General features: G+C 49.5%; 1 long non-coding RNA gene across 1 annotated transcript; it reads left to right on the forward strand.

Annotated features, from left to right (window-relative positions):
• The first annotated feature begins 3,497 nt into the window (after positions 1 to 3,497).
• LOC136624892 (uncharacterized) lies at positions 3,498 to 5,175 on the forward strand. The gene is made up of 4 exons (XR_010792473.1): positions 3,498 to 3,903; positions 4,055 to 4,156; positions 4,249 to 4,395; positions 5,100 to 5,175. It is a non-coding gene; the product is annotated as an uncharacterized lncRNA (long non-coding RNA).
• Positions 5,176 to 5,916: the final 741 nt, after the last annotated feature.

The raw sequence follows: 5,916 nt of genomic DNA on the forward strand, positions 1-5,916 counted from the left end.
ATCTCGGGCCCTTCCCGGCATTATGCCAACAGGCGCATGCGCAGAAGCCAGGGAAAGTCCGCGGAAGAAGATCGCGTTGGGGGTTCAAATGCAGAGGCCTCCGGTAAGAAGTTTCATCTCCTTTAACCAATCACATCGGTGTGGGGAAATGAAACTTCCCCTTTTTTTCCCTTTTACGTGATTGCCATTATCAATTAGTTAACAGCGATCACGTGATCAGGAACCGCATACTGCAACCCTTCGTGACATCTCCAGGCTCTGGGATACTATTGGTAGCCAGGAGCAGGGAGATTTTAAATTTCCTGGACAATCCTTGACTTTTGCGCATGCATCCGCCATTTTGCTGATGGGCGCATGCACTAAAGCTGGAAGATCTGATCGGGGGACAAATCTATGGACCTTAGGTATGTCTTCCCTCATGGATATGATTCATAAGGAGGTGAAACTTAAACTTTTTAAACCTTTTTTTAAATTACTTTTAACTTTACATGATTACCGTTATCCGATGGATAACGGTGATCATGTGACCGGGAACCGCATACAGCGGTCCCTGGCCACATCTCCCTGCACACGGCTATCATTTACAGCCAGGTGCAGGGAGATTTTAAATTTGCCGGGTTCTCTGGCCTTCTGAGCATGAGCGCTACATTGGCGCATGCGCAGAAGCCCGCAGCATTTCCAGAATGCCGTGGGACATCACGGAGGATAGAGATGAGTATTTTCAGCTCCCTCATGGATCCGATCCGTCAGGGAAGATGAAACTTTAACTTTTTTTTTGTCTTTTTTTTTTACTTTTCTGCACAGCGATCACAGATCCGGGGACTGGTCACCACGCTCCCCGGAGACATCACCAGCCTCCCGGCTACCTTCAGTAGCTGGGAGCCAGGAGATTTCAAATCTCCTCGGCCGATCCCGTCTTCTTCATTTTCCTTTGGCGCGCATGCACAGAAGACAGCGGCAGGTTCTTTCCGGACCAGTTCACCGTGAGACATCGCGAAGGATGGAGGTGAGTACTTTTAGCCCCCCTCATGGATCCGATCCGTGAGGGGAGCTGAAACTTTAACCTTTTTTGACTTTTTATGGTATTTACTTTCATGTGATCGCCATTATCCATTGAATATGTTACCATACAGGGCGGCATGGGGTCCCGCGGTCGGCGCGCATCGCTCCGGCGTCGGCTCCAGCAGCCTGGAGCCCTGTGTCGAGGTCATCCCAGCAGCTTGGGTTGACCAGTGGGCGGCGGCGTGGGCGTGCCCGCCCGTAGGGTGCCGCCCGCACTCCTCTGTGCTTCTTATACAGCAGTGGGTGGAGTTGCCTCCTCCCACTCTCCGCCCCTGGGCGGAACCTTGTGGTTAAAAGACTGGCAGTGAACTGAGCTCATTGCCAGTTATTGGCTCTGCATGCACCTAGCCAGTCTGTCTGCGGTTCGCCCCAGCCAGTCCCTAGTTGTCGGTCAGCTCCCTCTGGTCCCCTATTACTCTGTCTGTTTGTGTTGGTTCTGTTTGCCTCTAATCTAGTCTGGCCCAGTCAGTACTAGTTGCTATCCAGCACCCTGCCAGTTTGCCTGTGAGTCCCATCTCCAGCCTTGTAAGTTTTGTTGGTCTGATTCATCTGCCTCCTCTGTCGGCACTCTGTTCCCCCCATTAGGTAGTTTCCTGCTTGTCAGCCGCCAGGTCCCTAGCCAGAGCAGGGACCGCCGTCCAGTTGTCCGCCTGGGGTTAGCCAGGGCCGAGGCAAGTAGGCAGGGACAGTGGGGTGCGGGAAGATCAGGGCACCCCACTTGGCGCTCGGGGGGCAGAGTGCCGTAACAGAATAATGGTGATCACGTGACTGGGGGTCGGATATCCCGGCCCTGCATGACAGCTCCAGGTTGTCGGCTACCCCTGGCAGCTGACAACAGGGAGCTGTCACTCCCACAGTCAACGTGGCTTTAATCCCCAGAGCGAGCTTGTTTTTACAGCCCTGGGTATTAAAGCCCACTTAGCCAAGATGTAAAAACACTATGGGATGGTCATTAAGGGGTTAAAGGATTAATCCCACCAATATACATCCAAAATGTTACCAAAAGGTAAATGCTAGCTGAGGTTTCCTGTTTTCTGCCGCTGTCTTGATAGCTTTGTTGTTTATAATGCACAGGATGAGAAATATCATCTCATTATTAGAGGGAGGGTAAGTTAAGGTGCCTATACAACTCACATAGCTATTGACCAAATGCATGTTCTCTTAGGCTGGGTTCACACGGATTTCCAGCGGAATTTTCGCGGATTGGCCGCACCGAAAATCCGCGAGAATTTCAGTGGAAAACCGTAGCTGCGGTTTTTGGAGTGGCTTCGTCACCTGCATTTCCACTGCGGCCATCTCTCCCCATAGAGAGGACAGAGACCACAAATTGACATGCTGCGTCTTTAATTTCCGCACCGCATGGGCGTTTTTTTCCGCACGATTTGGTCGCAACAGACTGGCCGCAGCATGTGGACAAGATTTTTACTAAATCTCGTCCACTTTGCGGGCTAATCCCGGGATTAGGAGCCGCGGGCGGAATTTCTATGTGGACAATCCGCATGGAAATTCCGCAGCAAATTCGTCCCGTGTGAACCCAGCCTTAACAGGGCGTGAGGAGTAAGCCACTGCCAGAGATCTCTAGCAGCAGCTTCTCTCCCTTGAGAACAAATATTCAGGTGTAATGTTTTATTACAGTTATACCCCATGAGACGCCAAGAGTTGTGACGCTACTCATGGGTAATGACTCTCTACCCAAACATACGGCTGGAGTTGGGAGGGTGTAGTGTATGGACCTGTCACGTCGGCACCTACCAACTCCTGGTCCCGGAGGGAGTTACTGCAGTAGAGAATAGGGCCAGTAGTCCTCAGGATAAGGGTAGTAGTAGTTGTTAGTTCGTGACGCCACCGTTTCCACACCATTATTTCTATGCGGCGGAGAAATAAACACAGAGACTTGTGTATCGTACCTCGGGTCCTCAGGAACGGTTGAGGCCCGGTAAAACTTTACTTAAATAAACTTTGCAAACAGGTAAATACAGACACATTCACGGCAGCAGTTACAGGCAGAAGCTCAGATGTTGGGAGGAACAGTATACACAGGAACAATACGGCCTTATAGTCCACGTTATCTATATGTCACCGGTCCTGTACATTATATATATACTCCGGAGGAGATAAAGCACCAAGTACCTCTCCACAAACTCTCTGGCGAGACCATTACTTAGAAGGAGGCTTAGCTTAGAAGCACCCCGCACATTCTCCGCGTGGGTGTACAAATCCCTTACATCTGTGTGGTCATCCTTTTAGAGGATGGTCACACAGGGAAGAAAAGAATGCCTGTAGTGTAAATGGGTACCTGTTGTAGTAGCAATTTGGGTTTGGTGTGCTCTCTCTCTCTGGGCGGACTCACTACGGGTAGTCGTTCATCCTCTTCCATCTTCACCAACATGGAAGCTTTTGGCTGGATTCACACAGGGCGGATTTGTTGCTGAAAGTTCGCGGTTTTGCCGCTGCGGATTTGCCGCAACCTTTCCGTTTCTGCGGCAAATCCGCATGCAATGGCCCAATTAAGACGCGTTTTTGACCGCGTATTTATCTGCGGTTCTGCCGCCGGTAAATCCGCAGGCCCTTTGTTGCGGAAAAAACCGCAGCGGTTATTTTTGGAGAGGCGCGGTTTTTCTTGCAGATTTGCCTGCGTATTTTACTAGGTGCAGATTCTTAAAAAAACTGTTTCCTGTGAGGTCATCGATCCCACCCATTTCTGCATAGGGTAGGAAGAGCTTTGTATTTGTGGCCATTTTCTCTGCAGACATGGACCGAGCAACAGTCCGTCTGAGCCGCGCATACCGACGCAGACTGATTACATTTGTGCTTATGATGGATAGAGAACAATCTGAAAAGGTGAGCGATTTGTGGTCATTGTGTGCTTAGTTTCCTTGTTGTTTGTTTATGCACTGCGGACTAGAGTGTAATTGCAGTCATGTGCTTTAAATTCATGTGCTTTAATTCATGTTAATGTGCTTTAAAAATTCATGTGCTTATTCTTCTTCAGACTGATCGTGCTTCCCGGCGTCAGACGTTTCTGGGTTCATCCCCTACTAACCGAGAGGGGGACGAAGGGCCATTTTGCGAGCCACTACCACGATCTTAAAAAGTAAGTGAAGTGTTGCATGGGAATAGGTTTGATGTTGCACTCTGAATTGTTATTAATTTTAGCCCGCTCTCCCTTTCTCTTTCTCTCTGCAGCCATCCTGAGAAGTTCGTCTCATTTTGTCGCCTGCCTCTGGAGGCCTTTGACCGCCTTCTGGAGCTGGTGCGCCGGGATCTGACCTACCAGGACACGCAGATGAGGAAGGCGATCACTGCAGAAGAAAGGCTGCTCATCACCCTTCGGTAAGTTACATTTCTTATTGTGTCACTGTAGTTATTTTTTTTTGTTTTGTTTTTCCTTTTTTTTTTTTTGGTTCTGTGATTTTTGCGCGGTACCTTTTTTTATGCACTGATTGCTCCGGTAGTAGGACGTAATGCTATAGCATTACGTCACACTGCTTTTTCACAGCTGGGCTATCAAGCACCCCTGTTATTAGCACCACGCCCATCATGACACCTGCACGGCTACCCCGATCTCACCGGGACGGGTGGGTCTTTATTTGCCCGTGCGTGGCATTAGAACAGCATCATCTTGTGGCTGGTTGACTTCATTGACATTGTCAGAAGCTACATTGTTGAACTTACCAGACCAGCAAACTTGGGCAACCTTTGTTGTGCACCGGCAGTGAACGGGACCAAGTTACCTTTCTGAGTGTAGCAGGAACATGTTTTCATTTTCTCATTCTCCCTCCCCTTTTGTTTGGGATGGGGAGAATGGAAATCTGAACCATGTGTGGAATGGATAGTGAGAATTTCACGCCCCCCCCCCCACATCCCATGTATACCTTTCAATTGCAAATCTTATTTCCTTCACACGAATTCTTCTGCGTTCTCCGATCTATTTCGTGTTGAGAACAATATCTGAATACTGCATACATAGAAGTGTTGATGTAATGCAAGTCTTCATTGTGTACTAATTTTTTTTTCTCTTCTCTGCTTCTTTTCAGCTTCTTGGCCACAGGAGAGAGCTATGCATCCCTGCATCTCCAATTTCGTGTTGGTAAATCAACCATCACCGAAATTATGAGGTGCACATGCAGCGCCATCTGGCAGAAGTTGCAGCCCATCGTGATGCCTTCACCTACCGAGGACACTTGGCAACGTGTTGCAGCAGGCTTTCAAGATGTTGCCAAATTTCCTAACTGCATAGGCGCCGTCGACGGCAAACATGTGCGTGTGCTTCAGCCAGCCCACTCAGGCTCCAAATTCTTCAATTACAAAAAAATTTTTTCAATTGTCCTGATGGCCGTGGCTGATGCACATAGCAAATTTGTTTGCATCGACGTCGGCGCCTATGGCAGCACTGGGGATTCTCGGGTGCTGCGAACATCACAGATTGGGATGCAAATTCTCCGAGATGGCGTCACGCTCCCAGCCCCACAACCTTTCCCGGGAACCACACATCCAGTCCCCTTTGTGATGGTATCGGATGAGGCTTTCCCGTTGATGCCAAACCTGTTGCGCCCATACCCGCGGAGAGGACTGAATGCCCGGAAAAGGATTTTTAATTATAGGCTGAGCCGGGCACGTCGTGTGGTTGAGTGTGCCTTCGGGATTATGGTGAGTCAGTGGAGAGTTCTAGGGACTACACTGTTAGTAGACCCTAACACAGTTGATGACCTTGTCAAGGCATGTTGTGTTCTTCACAACTACCTCCGGGACTATCGCCCAGAGGTAGATGTCGAAGAACTTGATCCTGCCTTTGACACGGTCATCAACTGGGGGGGAGGTAGGACGCCTGCTACTGCAGTGCAGGTACGCGAA

Source organism: Eleutherodactylus coqui, chromosome 4, assembly GCF_035609145.1.
Source record: "Eleutherodactylus coqui strain aEleCoq1 chromosome 4, aEleCoq1.hap1, whole genome shotgun sequence".
NCBI lineage: Eukaryota > Metazoa > Chordata > Amphibia > Anura > Eleutherodactylidae > Eleutherodactylus > Eleutherodactylus coqui.